A 19,039-nucleotide genomic window follows, 5' to 3' on the forward strand; every position below is an offset into this window, starting at 1 on the left:
CTTGGGTAGAACAGATAACCCAAACTCGTGATTTTGCAGTTTCACGCCATCATTCCGTTTTGGCACTATCTGAGGCTTAAGAGTTCCAAGTTCACTCTAGGACTCTTGATGTCTTGTGTTTCAGCTCTTCGTGGTTCAGACCATTGTGGCTTGGAACTGCCGAGGCTCGTAAAGCATCCTCGTGTAGTCATGGTTCGCACCATCATGTTCAGCAGCGCAGAGTTCAGATATCCCGATGCCTCCCATTCATATACACACACATTCATACGTGTTTGGATGATTTCATATGCATGTTTCCCGAGAATTGTACATGGGCACATTAGAGCCATTAGTGCAATCAAATCGATGTACTAACTAAAAAGGTTACCAATCAAATTAGGAGGTGGGATCATCGCAGGTCGACTACGACCTCTGGTGAATGGATGAGATACATGACATGTTGTAGTCGGTGAAATATATAGGCTAACTTTTATAGTTGTAGTCAGGTAAATACATATGCGGCAGTACACCTACGACAACCACCTACTAGTTACTTATGGTCTTTAGTTTGCTCGTCAATGTTTGTTCCATCAAATTTCTTTCATCAACGAAACAATACTGAAAATTATTAAACATTACACGAAATAGGGATAGATGATGGTAATTGGTGTAGGCGAGCTATAAAAATTCTACTTGAGAGTTTAACGAGGTGGAATAAAACTATGTTTTACTTGTTAAGCACAAAGCCTACAAACTAGGGTTTGTCTACGTGTGACAAGGTATTAACTTGTCAATGCCTACGGATTGTAGACTAGGGTTTAGTTGGATGTAGAGGGCAAGTAGATCTCGAAGGTTTCAGCCGAAAAGTACTCGACAAATATGAAAACTAGGGTTTTAGAAACAATGATTCGATGATCTCTTTGTTCCTCGACTCCCCCTTATATAGGAGGCGGAGCCGAGGGATTCGTATTGTACAAGTTACAGAGTCCGGGAAGGTTTCTAACTCCTCCCGCAAGATTACAAATAATACTTCCTATTACAACTCTAGCTTTCCTTAACAATATCTTGGGCTTCCGAGTCTTCTTATTCTTCGGGTAGTGGGCTTTCAATAAACCCCGGGTACTATCTTCGGCAGGCCCATTTGGGATGCCTATGTCAGTAGCCCCCGAGATTTTACTTGAATCGTAGAGTCAGGAAAAATCTCCACTGTTTATTTTTACTCGACAATTTAAAACTTTTATATATTTATTGACATACATTTCTATATTGTGCAGGGATAATGGTAATTGGGGCTAGTTCATCTGACGGATCAGGTACTAGTTAACTGCTCTAGTGGCAATCCGCAAAAACCTACTTCAAAATCACGTCCCTGGACATGATCTCGGGATACTGGTGTAAACTTCGACAGGTGCCGCTTAAGGTCTTACCATTCGTCGTCGAGTCCCGCCATATTTATTGGGTACCTAACGCGTCCGTTAGGATTTTTCTTCGTATCTGTTGATACGGATAAAAGTAGCAAACCAACGTCAGAGACGGCGCCACGCCTCACAGAACGGATCTGGGGTCTTACATTCGCAAAGTTTTGCGGCATTCAGAAATTGATCGCAACTTTGGCGTTCTGAGAATATATTGTCGAGTGCTTATTCGGCTGTTGGAATGACACATTTTATTGAGTCAAGATGACTTATATTGCTCTCCCGATGGGAGTATATGCAGAGTTATTTATAACTCGAAATATACTCTTTTGCTCTTCTATCTTTCTTCTTTTCATTCTTTCTTTCTTTTTTATAATTTCATCGGGCACGCGAACAGCGTTCCCGATGGGAGTAGCCCCCGAGGCTACGGCCAAGAACTTGTGCTTGGTTGTAGGCTCTACGCCTTATGCCGCTATATTTTCTTTCTCTCCCGAAGTTTTATAATTTCTCGGGTGCGCGAACAGCGCTCCCGATGGGAGTAGCCCCCGAGGCTATGAACAAATATTCGTATTTGATCATAGGCTCAAGCCATCTCTATTTTGTTTCTCCTGATCTTTTCATTTTTTCAAAGTAGCCCCCGAGCATTTGATCAAAAACTTGTATTTGATCAAAGGCTCTCCAATACTTTTTGCATGTCGCCTTTTTATGCCGCTGTTGAGTCGAATTTTTCTCTCTGACAAGGTGACGTTATTGCTGATGATAGCCACGATTGTAAATCCAAAAATCGCGAGAAATTTTCTCCCACTACCTTGCGGGCCTAAATTATCCATTATCTTGACACGTCGTGTAGGTGGGGGACACACGTCCTCCGCTTTTCCTGGCGCACGTACCGTAACTTCCCCAGTGTTAAAATACTTTTTTACCCTTGTTTCTGCGTGGTTATCATCTGCCGCACCCCTTTTCCATCCAACGGTCCGCCGCTTCGCCTCACCTTTATATAAGATCTCCTTCTTCCTCCTCGAACACTTCCGCTCGCGCCGTTCTTCTACTCTCCTCTGCGAAACCTGCTCCTGCGCCCCTCAATTCCCTAAGCTCATCTCCTCCAAGTTGCATTCCTGCGCCATTGTTGATGCCACCGCGTCGGTTAACTAGGCACCACACGCCTAAATCGTCGATGGCCGCCGCAGATCTGGGAAGCGCGGAGTGGGAAAGGTCCAAAATTTCCACCCAGGACATCAATCTTTTGAAGAAGCTGGGGATTAGCAAGAAACCCAAGGCCCTGTGCTTCCCTAGTGAAGAAAGCTACCCAACCCCTCCAATGGGGTATCGGGTAAGTTTCGTCGACCATCTCATCCGCGGTCTTTCCGCCCCTATTCATCCTTTCCTCCGTGGATTGCTTTTTGTTTATGGTCTTCAACTTCACCACCTCACGCCCAACTCTATCCTCCATATCTCCATTTTCAGCACCCTCTGCGAGGCCTTCCTTGGCGTCCAGCCTAATTGGGCGCTATGGAAGCGCATTTTCTTTTGTCGCCGCAATGGCTCTCCCAATGTCGCTTATAATATAGGCGGCGTTGATATTTCTGTTCTCCCCACGGTCGATTACTTCGACGTAAAACTCCCTGACTCAGTTCAAGGGTGGCGCAAGAAGTGGTTGTACATCCAGGAGGAGAACCATGGATGTGCTGAAGACAACATCCCTCCTTTCGATGGTGCCGAGAAAATCCTTCGCCGCCGCTCCTGGGATGCAGATGCTACCGAGGAAGAAAAAGCTTCGACAGAGGCCCTGATGACTCGCATCCATGAGTTGCGAAATACTCGCGGCAAAGAGTTGTCAGGTATCCAAATTACAGCGTATTTTCTTAGGACCAGAATGCAGCCTCTTCAGGCTCGCAAAAACCCTCTCTGGAAGTATGCTGGCGACGAAGACGCAGACCGGTTGTCAGTGGATTTGGAGGTCAAGGATTTAGAAAAGCTTGTCCGAAAAATTTCTTCTCTCAGCAAAAAATATTATGTCCCTTCTTCTTGTCGTGTAAAACCATACAGCGCCAGCAATGCGCTTCCCAAGGTAAACTTTGTCGACTGACTTGTTATTGCCTTGCTATATTTTTTTTATAACTCCTCTTTTTTTTGTTGACATCTTCCCCTGTTTTTATATAGAACCATCCAAATCTTATCTCGCTTCCTCCCCTTCCTGAGGGTGGAGAAGTCGATGAAAGGGCCATTGTCACTGACGACAACCAAGATGCTCCCTCTTTTGTGAATGAACCCGCAGATTCTCGAAAATCTGCGGGATCTGTTGAAAAAGAGGCTGCTTCTGAAGGTACTGCATCAGCACAATCTCCTCCTCCCGCTGTTTCTCCAAAGAACAAAAGGAAAAGGAGTGATGTCGAAGATTCCGGCACCTCCAAAGCCGAAGAAGCTGTTCCTTCACATCAGAAGGCAGCTTATGATCCATACCTTGAGGCCCTCATCAGTTCGTAAGTCACCTCTCTTTCTTTTATTTTTGTACTCGAAGATTTTTCGCTATCTTGCTTTTTATACTGCCAACATTTGATCACAGTGATGATGAGGAAGAAATACCAGCTTTTGATGTGGCTGCTCGAACGAGTACGTCGCATACTCTAGTTGTTTCGGAGGCGCCAGTTGAAGGAGAGGAATCCTCGCCTCCTCAACAAAACGTCGGCGCTTCTACTCCTCCTTCAAGCCCCCTCGTCCCTTCACCGAAAAGAGCAAGGGTTGAAACAGTCCTGGAGCCTGCTCTTCAATTGACTAACTCCTCTAACCCTCTTTTGGATGATGTAAGTTCTTAATTTCCTTGTCTTTGTCTATATTTCCTCTGTTTGCTTCTTTATGCCATCATATTTTTCCCATACCGACATTTTCTTTCTTTATCCTTCTTTGACAGCCTATGATCAAAGAGCTTATTCGTATCGGTGCCCAATTCATTGGGTATCGCGAGTATGCGAGTAAGACTGAAGGTAATGCCTTGCTGCTTGATGGCGTGTATTTCACACGTTCGTTGGGCAACCCCAAGAGGAAGGTATGATGCGCACAGCAGCAAGTTTTCCCTCAGAAAGAAACCAAGGTTTATCGAACCAGGAGGAGCCAAGAAGCACGTTGAAGGTTGATGGCGGCGGGATGTAGTGCGGCGCAACACCAGGGATTCCGGCGCCAACGTGGAACCTGCACAACACAACCAAAGTACTTTGCCCCAACGAAACAGTGAGGTTGTCAATCTCACCGGCTTGCTGTAACAAAGGATTAACCGTATTGTGTGGAAGATGATTGTTTGCATAGAAAACAGTAAAACAAGTATTGCAGCAGATTTGTATTTCAGTATTAAAGAATGGACCGGGGTCCACAGTTCACTAGAGGTGTCTCTCCCATAAGATAAAAGCATGTTGGGTGAACAAATTACAGTCGGGCAATTGACAAATAGAGAGGGCATAACAATGCACATACATGTCATGATAAGTATAGTGAGATTTAATTGGGCATTACGACAAAGTACATAGACCGCCATCCAACTGCATCTATGCCTAAAAAGTCCACCTTCAGGTTATCGTCCGAACCCCTTCCAGTATTAAGTTGCAAAGCAACAGACAATTGTATTAAGTATGGTGCGTAATGTAATCAACAACTACATCCTCGGACATAGCGCCAATGTTTTATCCCTAGTGGCAACAGCACAACACAACCTTATAACTTTCTGTCACTGTCCCAGGTGTCAATGCAGGCATGAACCCACTATCGAGCATAAATACTCCCTCTTGGAGTTAAAAGCAAAAACTTAGCCAGAGCCTCTACTAGTAACGGAGAGCATGCAAGATCATAAACAACACATATGTAATAACTTGATAATTAACATAACATGGTATTCTCTATCCATCGGATCCCGACAAACACAACATAGAGTATTACAGATAGATGATCTTGATCATGTTAGGCAGCTCACAAGATCCAACAATGAAGCACAATGAGGAGAAGACAACCATCTAGCTACTGCTATGGACCCATAGTCCAGGGGTGAACTACTCACTCATCACTCCGGAGGCGACCATGGCGGTGTAGAGTCCTCCGGGAGATGAATCCCCTCTCCGGCAGGGTGCCGGAGGAGATCTCCAGAATCCCCCGAGATGGGATCGGTGGCGGCGGCATCTCAGTAAGGTTTTCTGTATCGTGGTTTTTCGCATCAGGGGTTTCGCGACGGAGGCTTTAAGTAGGCGGAAGGGCAACGTGGGGGGCCACACGGGGGCCCCACACCACAGGTCGGCGCGGCCAAGGGCTGGGCCGCGCCGCCCTATGGTGGCAGCCCCTCGTGGCCCCACTTCGTATCCTCTTCGGTCTTCTGGAAGGTTCGTGGCAAAATAGGCCCCTGGGACTTGATTTCGTCCAATTCCGAGAATATTTCGTTACTAGGATTTCTGAAACCAAAAACAGCAGAAAACAACAACTGGCACTTCGGCATCTTGTTAATAGGTTAGTTCCAGAAAATGCACGAATATGACATAAAGTGTGCATAAAACATGTAGGTATCATCAATAATATGGCATAGAACATAAGAAATTATCGATACGTCGGAGACGTATCAAGCATCCCCAAGCTTAGTTCTGCTCGTCCCGAGCAGGTAAAACGATAACAAAGATAATTTCTGAAGTGACATGCCATCATAACCTTGATCATACTATTTGTAAACATATGTAGTGGATGCAGCGATCAAAACAATGGTAATGACATGAGTAAACAAGTGAATCATAAAGCAAAGACTTTTCATGAATAGTACTTCAAGACAAGCATTAATAAGTCTTGCATAAGAGTTAACTCATAAAGCAATAAATCAAAGTAAAGGCATTGAAGCAACACAAAGGAAGATTAAGTTTCAGCGGTTGCTTTAAACTTGTAACATGTATATCTCATGGATAATTGTCAACATAGAGTAATATAACAAGTGCAATATGCAAGTATGTAGGAATCAATGCACGGTTCACACAAGTGTTTGCTTCTTGAGGTGGAGAGAGATAGGTGAACTGACTCAACATAAAAGTAAAAGAATGGTCCTTCAAAGAGGAAAGCATCGATTGCTATATTTGTGCTAGAGCTTTTATTTTGAAAACATGAAACAATTTTGTCAACGGTAGTAATAAAGCATATGAGTTATGTAAATTATATCTTTCAAGTTGCAAGCCTCATGCATAGTATACTAATAGTGCCCGCACCTTGTCCTAATTAGCTTGGACTACCGGATCTTTGCAATGCACATGTTTTAACCAAGTGTCACAATGGGGTACCTCCATGCCGCCTGTACAAAGGTCTAAGGAGAAAGCTCGCATTTTGGATTTCTCGCTTTTGATTATTCTCAACTTAGACATCCATACCGGGACAACATGGACAACAGATAATGGACTCCTCTTTAATGCATAAGCATGTGGCAACAATTATTATTCTCATATGAGATTGAGGATATATGTCCAAAACTGAAACTTCCACCATGAATCATGGCTTTAGTTAGCGGCCCAATGCTCTTCTCTAACAATATGCATGCTCCAACCATTAAGGTGGTAGATCTCTCTTACTTCAGACAAGACGGACATGCATAGCAACTCACATGATATTCAACAAGGAATAGTTGATGGCGTCCCCAGAAGCATGGTTATCGCACAACAAGCAACTTAATAAGAGATAAAGTGCATAAGTACATATTCAATACCACAATAGTTTTTAAGCTATTTGTCCCATGAGCTATATATTGCAAAGGTGAATGATGGAATTTTAAAGGTAGCACTCAAGCAATTTACTTTGGAATGGCGGATAAATACCATGTAGTAGGTAGGTATGGTGGACACAAATGGCATAGTGGTTGGCTCAAGTATTTTGGATGCATGAGAAGTATTCCCTCTCGATACAAGGTTTAGGCTAGCAAGGTTATTTGAAACAAACACAAGGATGAACGGTGCAGCAAAACTCACATAAAAGACATATTGTAAACATTATAAGACTCTACACCGTCTTCCTTGTTGTTCAAAACTCAATACTAGATATTATCTAGACTCTAGAGAAACCAAATATGCAAACCAAATTAGCAAGCTCTAAGTATTTCTTCATTAATGGGTGAAAAGTATATGATGCAAGAGCTTAAACATGAGCACAACAATTGCCAAGTATCAAATTATCCAAGACATTTTAGAGTTACTACATGTAGCATTTTCCAATTCCAACCATATAACAATTTAACGAAGAAGAAACTTCGCCATGAATACTATGAGTAGAGCCTAAGGACATACTTGTCCATATGCTACAGCGGAGCGTGTCTCTCTCCCACAAAGTGAATGCTAGGATCCATTTTATTCAAACAAAACAAAAACAAACCGACGCTCCAAGCAAAGTGCATAAGATGTGACGGAATAAAAATATAGTTTCAGGGAGGAACCCGATAATGTTGTCGATGAAGAAGGGGATGCCTTGGGCATCCCCAAGCTTAGGCGCTTGAGTCTTCTTAGAATATGCAGGGGTGAACCACCGGGGCATCCCCAAGCTTAGAGCTTTCACTCTCCTTGATCATATTGCATCATACTCCTCTCTTGATCCTTGAAAACTTCCTCCACACCAAACTCGAAACAACTCATTAGAGGGTTAGTGCATAATAAAAATTCACATGTTCAGAGGTGACACAATCAATCTTAACTCTTCTGGACATTGCATAAAGCTACTGGACATTAATGGATCAAAGAAATTCATCCAACATAGCAAAAGAGGCAATGCAAAATAAAAGACAGAATCTGTCAAAACAGAACAGTCCGTAAAGATGGATTTTATTAGGCCACCAGACTTGCTCAAATGAAAATGCTCAAATTAAATGAAAGTTGCTTACATATCTGAGGATCATGCACGTAAATTGGCTTAATTTTCTGAGCTACCTACAGGGAGGTAGACCCAGATTCGTGACAGCAAAGAAATCTGTAATCGCGCAGTAATCCAAATCTAGTACTTACTTTTCTATCAAAGACTTTACTCGGCAGAACAAAACATAAAACTAAGATAAGGAGAGGTTGCTACAGTAGTAAACAACTTCCAAGACTCAAATATAAAACAAAAATACTGTAATAAAAACATGGGTTATCTCCCATAAGCGCTTTTCTTTAACGCCTTTCAGCTAGGCGCAGAAAGTGTATCTCAAGTAACATCAAGAGACGAAGCATCAACATCATAATTTGTTCTAATAATAGAATCATAAGGTAACTTCATTCTCTTTCTAGGGAAGTGTTCCATACCTTTCTTGAGAGGAAATTGATATTTAATATTACCTTCCTTCATATCAATAGTAGCACCAATGGTTCAAAGAAAAGGTCTTCCCAATATAATGGGGCAAGATGCATTGCATTCAATATCCAAGATAACAAAATCAACGGGGACAAGGTTATTGTTAACCATAATATGAACATTATCAACTCTCCCCAAAGGTTTCTTTTTAGCATTATCAGCGAGATTAACATCCAAATAACAATTTTTCAATGGTGGCAAGTCAAGCATATCATAGACTTTCTTAGGCATAACAGAAATACTTGCACCAAGATCACATAAAGCATTACAATCAAAATCTTTGACTCTCATTTTAATGATGGGCTCCCAACCATCCTCTAGCTTTCTAGGAATAGAAGTTTCAAGTTTTAGTTTCTCTTCTCTAGCTTTTATGAGAGCATTTGTAATATGTTTTGTGAAAGCCAAGTTTATAGCACTAGCATTAGGACTTTTAGCAAGTTTTTGTAAGAACTTTATAACTTAAGCGATGTGGCAATCATCAAAATCTAAATCATTACAATCTAAAGCAATGGGATTATCATCCCCAAGGTTGGAAAAAATTTCAGCAGTTTTATCACAAGCAGTTTCCAGCTTTAGCAGTTTCAGGTAATTTTGCGCGCTTTGCACTAGGGGTAGAAGCATTGCCAACACCAATTATTTTATTATTGATAGTAGGAGGTGCAGCAACATGTGAAGAATTAGCATTGCTAGTGGTGGTAATAGTCCAAACTTTAGCTACATTTTCCTTTTCAGCTAGTTTTTCATTTTCTTCTCTATCCCACCTAGCACGCAGTTCAGCCATTAATCTTATATTCTCATTAATTCTAACTTGGATGGCATTTGCTGTAGTAACAGTTTTATTTTCAATATCCCTATTAGGCATAACTTTCGATTTCGAAAGATCAACATCAGAGGCAAGACTATCAACTCTAGAAACAAGAATATCAATTTTATTGAGCTTTTCCTCAACAGATTTGTTAAAAGCAGTTTGTGTACTAATAAATTCTTTAAGCATGGCTTCAAGTCCAGGGGGGTGTATTCCTATTATTGTTGTAAGAATTCCCATAAGAATTAGCATAACCGTTACCATTATTATAAGGATATGGCCTATAGTTATTACTAGAATTGTTCCGATAAGCAGTGTTGTTGAAATTATTATTTTTAATGAAGTTTACATCAACATGTTCTTCTTGGGCAACCAATGAAGCTAATGGAACATTATTAGGATCAACATTAGTCCTATCATTCGCAAGCATAGACATAATAGCATCAACCTTATCATTCAAGGAAGAGGATTCTTCAACAGAATTTACCTTCTTACCTTGTGGAGCTCTTTCCGTGTGCCATTCAGAGTAATTAACCATCATATTATCAAGAAGCTTTGTTGCTTCACCAAGAGTGATGGACATAAAGGTACCTCCAGCAGCTGAATCCAATAAATTCCGCGAAGAAAAATTTAGTCCTGCATAGAAGGTTTGGATGATCATCCAAGTAGTCAGTCCATGGGTTGGGCAATTTTTAACCAGAGATTTCATTCTTTCCCAAGCTTGAGCAACATGTTCATTATCCAATTGTTTAAAATTCATTATGCTACTCCTCAAAGATATAATTTTAGCAGGGGGATAATATCTACCAATAAAAGCATCCTTATATTTAGTCCAGGAATCAATACTATTCTTAGGCAGAGATAGCAACCAATCTTTAGCTCTTCCTCTTAATGAGAAAGGAAACAATTTTAATTTTATAATGTCACCATCTACTCCCTCCGGTCTCTTTTAATTGACTCGAATTTAGTACAATGTTGTACTAAATTTGAGTCAATTAAAAAGGACCGGAGGGAGTACATCTTTATACTTTTGCATTTCACATAGTTCAACAAAATTATTGAGATGGGCAGCAGCATCATCGAACTAACACTTAAAAATTGCTCTCGCATAACAAGATTCAAGAAAGCAGGTTTAATTTCAAAGAATTCTGCTGTAGTAGCAGGTGGAGCAATAGGTGTGCATAAGAAATCATTATTATTTGTGCTAGTGAACTCACACAACTTAGTATTTTCAGGGTTGGCCATTTTAGCAGTAGTAAATAAAGCAAACTAGATAAAGTAAATGCAAGTAAACTAATTTTTTTGTGTTTTTGATATAGCAAACAAGACAGTAAATAAAGTAAAGCTAGCAACTAATTTTTTTGTGTTTTGATATAGTGCAGCAAACAAAGCAGTAAATAAAATAAAGCAAGACAAAAACAAAGTAAAGAGATTGAGAAGTGGAGACTCCCCTTGCAGCGTGTCTTGATCTCCCCGGCAACGGCGCCAGAAAAAGAGCTTGATGGCGTGTATTTCACACGTTCGTTGGGCAACCCCAAGAGGAAGGTATGATGCGCACAGCAGCAAGTTTTCCTCGAAAGAAACCAAGGTTTATCGAACCAGGAGGAGCCAAGAAGCACGTTGAAGGTTGATGGCGGTGGGATGTGATGGCGTGTATTTCACACGTTCGTTGGGCAACCCCAAGAGGAAGGTATGATGAGCACAGCAGCAAGTTTTCCTCGTAAAGAAACCAAGGTTTATCGAACCAGGAGGAGCCAAGAAGCACGTTGAAGGTTGATGGCGGCGAGATGTAGTGCGGCGCAACACCAGAGATTCCGGCGCCAACGTGGAACCTGCACAACACAACCAAGCTACTTTGCCCCAACGAAACAGTGAGGTTGTCAATCTCACCGGCTTGCTGTAACAAAGGATTAACCGTATTGTGTGGAAGATGATTGTTTGCAGAGAAAACAGTAAAAACAAGTATTGCAGTAGATTGTATTTCAGTAAAGAGAATTGGACCGGGGTCCACAGTTCACTAGAGGTGTCTCTCCCATAAGACGAACAGCATGTTGGGTGAACAAATTACAGTTGGGCAATTGACAAATAAAGAGAGCATGACAATGCACATACATATCATGATGAGTATAGTGAGATTTAATTGGGCATTACGACAAAGTACATAGACCGCCATCCAACTGCATCTATGCCTAAAAAGTCCACCTTCAAAGTTATCATCCGAACCCCCTCCGTATTAAGTTGCAAAACAACAGACAATTGCATTAAGTATGGTGCGTAATGTAATCAACAACTACATCCTTAGACATAGCATCAATGTTTTATCCCTAGTGGCAACAGCACAACACAACCTTAGAACTTTCTCACATCGTCCTGTGTCAATGCAGGCATGAACCCACTATCGAGCATAAGTACTCCCTCTTGGAGTTAAAAGCATCTACTTGGCCAGAGCATCTACTAATAACGGAGAGCATGCAAGATCATAAACAACACATAAGCATAACTTTGATAATCAACATAACAAGTATTCTCTATTCATCGGATCCCAACAAACGCAACATATAGAATTACATATAGATGATCTTGATCATGATAGGCAGCTCACAAGATCCGACAATGATAGCACAATGGGGAGAAGACAACCATCTAGCTACTGCTATGGACCCATAGTCCAGGGGTAGACTACTCACTCATCACTCCGGAGGCGACCATGGCGGTGTAGAGTCCTCCGGGAGATGAATCCCCTCTCCGGCAGGTGCCGGAGGCGATCTCCAGGATCCCCGAGATGGGATCGGCGGCGACGGCGTCTCGGTAATGTTTTCCGTATCGTGGCTCTCTGCACCGGGGTTTCGTCACGGAGGCTATTTGTAGGCGGAAGGGCAAGTCAAGAGGCGGCACGGGGGCCCAAACCACAGGCCGGCGCGGCCGGGGTGGGGCCGCGCCGCCCTAGGGTTTGGCCACCCTGTGGCCCCTCTTCGTCTCTCCTTCGGACTTCTGGAAGCTTCGTGAGAAAATAGGCCTCTGGGCTTTTATTTCGTCCAATTCCGAGAATATTTCTTTACTAGGATTTCTGAAACCAAAAACAGCAGAAAACAAAGAATCGGCACTTCGGCATCTTGTTAATAGGTTAGTTCCAGAAAATGCACGAATATGACATAAAGTGTGCATAAAACATGTAGATAACATCAATAATGTGGCATGGAACACAAGAAATTATCGATACGTTGGAGACGTATCAGCATCCCCAAGCTTAGTTCTCGCTTCGTCCCGAGCAGGTAAAACGATAACAAAGATAATTTCTGGAGTGACATGCCATCATAAACTTGATCATACTATTTGTAAAGCATATGTAGAGAATGCAGCGATCAAAACAATGTGTATGACATGAGTAAACAAGTGAATCATAAAGCAAAGACTTTTCATGAATAGCACTTCAAGACAAGCATCAATAAGTCTTGCATAAGAGTTAACTCATAAAGCAATAATTCAAAGTAAAGGTATTGAAGCAACACAAAAGAAGATTAAGTTTCAGCGGTTGCTTTCAACTTGTAACATGTATATCTCATGGATATTGTCAACATAGAGTAATATAATAAGTGCAATAAGCAAGCATGTAAGAATCAATGCACAGTTCACACAAGTGTTTGCTTCTTGAGGTGGAGAGAAATAGGTGAACTGACTCAACATAAAAGTAAAAAGAATGGTCCTCATAGAGGAAAAGCATCGATTGCTATATTTGTGCTAGAGCTTTGATTTTGAAAACATGAAACAATTTTGTCAACGGTAGTAATAAAGCATATGCATCATGTAAATTATATCTTATAAGTTGCAAGCCTCATGCATAGTGTACTAATAGTGCTCGCACCTTGTCCTAATTAGCTTGGACTACCTGGATTATCACCGCAATACATATGCTTTAACCAAGTTTCACAAAGGGGTACCTCTATGCCGCCTGTACAAAGGTCTAAGGAGAAAGCTCGCATTTGGATTTCTCGCTTTTGATTATTCTCAACTTAGACATCCATACCGGGACAACATAGACAATGATAATGGACTCCTCTTTTAATGCTTTAAGCATTCAACAACAATTAATTCTTTTCTCATTAGAGATTTGAGGATGTTTGTCCAAAACTGAAACTTCCACCATGGAACATGGCTTTAGTTAGCGGCCCAATGTTCTTCTCTCACAATATGCATGCTCAAACCATTCAACTCAGTGTAGATCGCCCTTACTTCAGACAAGACGAACATGCATAGCAACTCACATGAAATTCAACAACGAGTTGATGGCGTTCCCCAGTAAACATGGTTATCGCACAACAAGCAACTTAATAAGAGATAAAGTGCATAATTACATATTCAATACCACAATAGTTTTTAAGCTATTTGTCCCATGAGCTATATATTGCAAAGGTGAATGATGGAATTTTAAAGGTAGCACTCAAGCAATTTACTTTGGAATGGCTGGAAAATACCATGTAGTAGGTAGGTATGGTGGACACAAATGGCATAGTGGTTGGCTCAAGTATTTTGGATGCATGAGAAGTATTCCCTCTCGATACAAGGTTTAGGCTAGCAAGGTTATTTGAGGCAAACACAAGGATGAACGGTACAGCAAAACTCACATAAAAGACATATTGAAAGCATTATAATACTCTATACCGTCTTCCTTGTTGTTCAAACTCAAAACTAGAAATTATCTAGACCTTAGAGAAACCAAATATGCAAACCAAATTTTAGCATGCTCTATGTATTTCTTCATTAATGGGTGCAAAGCATATGATGCAAGAGCTTAAACATGAGCACAACAATTGCCAAGTATCACATTACCCAAAACATTTATAGCAATTACTACATGTATCATTTTCCAATTCCAACCATATAACAATTTAACGAAGGAGAAACTTCGCCATGAATACTATGAGTAGAGACCAAGGACATATTTGTCCATAAGCTACAGCGGAGTGTGTATCTCTCCCATAAAGTGAATGCTAGGATCCATTTTATTCAAACAAAACAAAAACAAAAACAAAACGACGCTCCAAGAAAAAGCACATAAGATGTGGCCGAATAAAAATGTAGTTTCAGGGGAGGAACCCGATAATTTGTTGATGAAGAAGGGGATGCCTTGGGCATCCCCAAGCTTAGACGCTTGAGTCTTCTTGATATATGCAGGGGTGAACCACCGGGTGCATCCCCAAGCTTAGAGCTTTCACTCTCCTTGATCATGTTGCATCATACTCCTCTCTTGATCCTTGAAAACTTCCTCCACACCAAACTCGAAACAACTCATTAGAGGGTTAGTGCACAATATAAATTGACATATTCAGAGGTGACACAATCATTCTTAACACTTCTGGACATTGCATAATGCTACTGGACATTAGTGGATCAAAGAAATTCATCCAACATAGCAAAAGAGGCAATGCGAAATAAAAGGCAGAATCTGTCAAAACAGAACAGTTCGTATTGACGAATTTTAAAATGGCACCAGACTTGCTCAAACGAAAATGCTCAAATTGAATGAAAGTTGCGTACATATCTGAGGATCATGCTCGTAAATTGGCATAATTTTCTGAGCTTCCTGCAGGGCAGTGGGCTCAGATTCGTGACAGCAAAGAAATCTGGAACTGCGCAGTAATCCAAATCTAGTACTTACTTTTCTATCAACGGCTTAACTTGGCACAACAAAACTCAAAACTAAGATAAGGAGAGGTTGCTACAGTAGTAAACAACTTCCAAGACACAAAATAAAAACAAAGTACTGTAGGTAAAAACATGGGTTGTCTCCCATAAGCGCTTTTCTTTAACGCCTTTCAGCTAGGCGCAGAAAGTGTGTATCAAGTATTATCGAAGGGTGAAGCATCAACATCATTACCAGCGGTGTTGGGAGTTTTATCAATTTTAGGCCTATAGTAATTCTTTGGTTTAGGCACCTTAGAGACATACATGAATTTTTGCTCCTTACCCACATAAGCTTTCTCATTAAATTTAAGAGAAGAAAAAGTTGAACCCAATTTTCTCATGGCTTCTTCAAGTTTACCAATTCTATGGGTTTGATTATCATGGGTAGCACAAGTTTCTAGAGTAGCAATTTTTTCATTAATTCCTCTTAGGATTTTATCAAGTTTATCAGTATTATCCAGTAATGTTTCCATTTTAGTTTCAATGCTACAATTTTTCTCTATGGTTTCTAATTTTTTCATAACATCCTCAAGGGAGGTTTCACTTTTAGTTTCATTAACAGGTGGTATTCCAAATAAACTTTCAATAATGCAACTAGCTTCTAAAGCGGAAACACCTAGGAAATTACCTCCCGCGAGACAATCAAGGACATATCTATTCCAACTAGAGATACCAACATAAAAATTCCTGAGTAGGATAGTGGTGGAGTGTTTCTTAGTGCACCTATTATGGGCATCACTAATTCTATACCAAGCATCTTTTAAACATTCTCCCCCTTGTTGCTTAAATGAACGAACTTCAACTTCAGGATTACTCATTTTAGCCATAGTAAATAAAGCAAACTAGATAAAGTAAATGCAAGTAAACTAATTTTTTTGTGTTTTCAATATAGCAAACTAGATAGCAAATAAAGTAAAACTAACAACTAATTTTTTTGTATTTTGATTTAGTGCAGCAAACAAAGTAGTAAATAAAATAAAGCAAGACAAAAAAAACAAAGTAAAGAGATTGAGAAGTGGAGACTCCCTTGCAGCGTGTCTTGATCTCCGGCAACGGCGCCAGAAAATATGCTTGATGGCGTGTATTTCACACGTTCGTTGGGCAACCCCAAGAGGAAGGTATGATGAGCACAGCAGCAAGTTTTCCTCAGAAAGAAACCAAGGTTTATCGAACCAGGAGGAGCCAAGAAGCACGTTGAAGGTTGATGGCGGCGAGATGTAGTGCGGCGCAACACCAGAGATTCCGGCGCCAACGTGGAACCTGCACAACACAACCAAGCTACTTTGCCCCAACGAAACAGTGAGGTTGTCAATCTCACCGGCTTGCTGTAACAAAGGATTAACCGTATTGTGTGGAAGATGATTGTTTGCAGAGAAAACAGTAAAAACAAGTATTGCAGTAGATTGTATTTCAGGAAAGAGAATTGGACCGGGGTCCACAGTTCACTAGAGGTGTCTCTCCCATAAGACGAACAGCATGTTGGGTGAACAAATTACAGTTGGGCAATTGACAAATAAAGAGAGCATGACAATGCACATACATATCATGATGAGTATAGTGAGATTTAATTGGGCATTACGACAAAGTACATAGACCGCCATCCAACTGCATCTATGCCTAAAAAGTCCACCTTCAAAGTTATCATCCGAACCCTCCAGTATTAAGTTGCAAAACAACAGACAATTGCATTAAGTATGGTGCGTAATGTAATCAACAACTACATCCTTAGACATAGCATCAATGTTTTATCCCTAGTGGCAACAGCACAACACAACCTTAGAACTTTCTGTCACATCGTCCTGTGTCAATGCGTGCATGAACCCACTATCGAGCATAAGTACTCCCTCTTGGAGTTAAAAGCATCTACTTGGCCAGAGCATCTACTAATAACGGAGAGCATGCAAGATCATAAACAACACATAAGCATAACTTTGATAATCAACATAACAAGTATTCTCTATTCATCGGATCCCAACAAACGCAACATATAGAATTACATATAGATGATCTTGATCATGATAGGCAGCTCACAAGATCCGACAATGATAGCACAATGGGGAGAAGACAACCATCTAGCTACTGCTATGGACCCATAGTCCAGGGGTAGACTACTCACTCATCACTCCGGAGGCGACCATGGCGGTGTAGAGTCCTCCGGGAGATGAATCCCCTCTCCGGCAGGGTGCCGGAGGCGATCTCCAGGATCCCCCGAGATGGGATCGGCGGCGACGGCGTCTCAGTAAGGTTTTCCGTATCGTGGCTCTCAGATGCACTGGGGTTTCGTCACGGAGGCTATTTGTAGGCGGAAGGGCAAGTCAAGAGGCGGCACGGGGGGCCCAAACCACAGGCCGGCGCGGCCAGGGGTGGGGCCGCGCCGCCCTAGGGTTTGGCCACCCTGTGGCCCCTCTTCGTCTCTCCTTCGGACTTCTGGAAGCTTCGTGAGAAAATAGGCCTCTGGGCTTTTATTTCGTCCAATTCCGAGAATATTTCTTTACTAGGATTTCTGAAACCAAAAACAGCAGAAAACAAAGAATCGGCACTTCGGCATCTTGTTAATAGGTTAGTTCCAGAAAATGCACGAATATGACATAAAGTGTGCATAAAACATGTAGATAACATCAATAATGTGGCATGGAACACAAGAAATTATCGATACGTTGGAGACGTATCAGGATGTAGTGCGGCGCAACACCAGGGATTCCGGCGCCAACGTGGAACCTGCACAACCCAACCAAAGTACTTTGCCCCAACGAAACAGTGAGGTTGTCAATCTCACCGGCTTGCTATAACAAAGGATTAACCGTATTGTGTGGAAGATGATTGTTTGCAGAGAAAACAGTAAAACAAGTATTGCAGCAGATTTGTATTTCAGTATTAAAGAATGGACCGGGGTCCACAGTTCACTAGAGGTGTCTCTCCCATAAGATAAAAGCATGTTGGGCATAACAATGCACATACATGTCATGATAAGTATAGTGAGATTTAATTGGGCATTACGACAAAGTACATAGACCACCATCCAACTGCATCTATGCCTAAAAAGTCCACCTTCAGGTTATCGTCCGAACCCCTTCCAAAGATTAAGTTGCAAAGCAACAGACAATTGCATTAAGTATGGTGCGTAATGTAATCAACAACTACATCCTCGGACATAGCGCCAATGTTTTATCCCTAGGGGCAACAAAGACAACACAACCTTAGAACTTTTTGTCACCTGTCCTGTGTCAATGCAGGCATGAACCCACTATCGAGCATAAATACTCCCTCTTGGAGTTAAAAGCAAAAACTTGGCCAGAGCCTCTACTAGTAACGGAGAGCATGCAAGATCATAAACAACACATATGTAATAACTTGATAATTAACATAACATGGTATTCTCTATCCATCGGATCCCGACAAACACAACATAGAGTATTACAGATAGATGATCTTGATCATGTTAGGCAGCTCACAAGATCCAACAATGAAGCACAATGAGGAGAAGACAACCATCTAGCTACTGCTATGGACCCATAGTCCAGGGGTGAACTACTCACTCATCACTCCGGAGGCGACCATGGCGGTGTAGAGTCCTCCGGGAGATGAATCCCCTCTCCGGCAGGGTGCCGGAGGAGATCTCCAGAATCCCCCGAGATGGGATCGGCGGCGGCGGCGTCTCAGTAAGGTTTTCCGTATCGTGGTTTTTCGCATCAGGGGTTTCGCGACGGAGGCTTTAAGTAGGCGGAAGGGCAACGTGGGGGGCCACACGGGGGCCCCACACCACAGGTCGGCGTGGCCAAGGGCTGGGCCGCGCCGCCCTATGGTGGCAGCCCCTCGTGGCCCCACTTCGTATCCTCTT

The 19,039-nt window shown here is 41.8% G+C and overlaps 1 long non-coding RNA gene across 1 annotated transcript in view; it reads left to right on the forward strand.

Moving 5' to 3' along the window:
• Positions 1 to 1,291: 1,291 nt before the first annotated feature.
• Positions 1,292 to 19,039, forward strand: part of LOC127293687 (uncharacterized) — a 62,703-nt gene continuing 44,955 nt past the window's right edge. Inside the window, exon 1 of the long non-coding RNA XR_011742761.1 lies at positions 1,292 to 1,387. This is a non-coding gene — a long non-coding RNA (uncharacterized lncRNA). The remainder of the gene's footprint in view (positions 1,388 to 19,039) is intronic.

The sequence above is a fragment of the Lolium perenne genome, chromosome 4 (assembly GCF_019359855.2).
Source record: "Lolium perenne isolate Kyuss_39 chromosome 4, Kyuss_2.0, whole genome shotgun sequence".
Classification (NCBI taxonomy): Eukaryota; Viridiplantae; Streptophyta; class Magnoliopsida; order Poales; family Poaceae; genus Lolium; species Lolium perenne.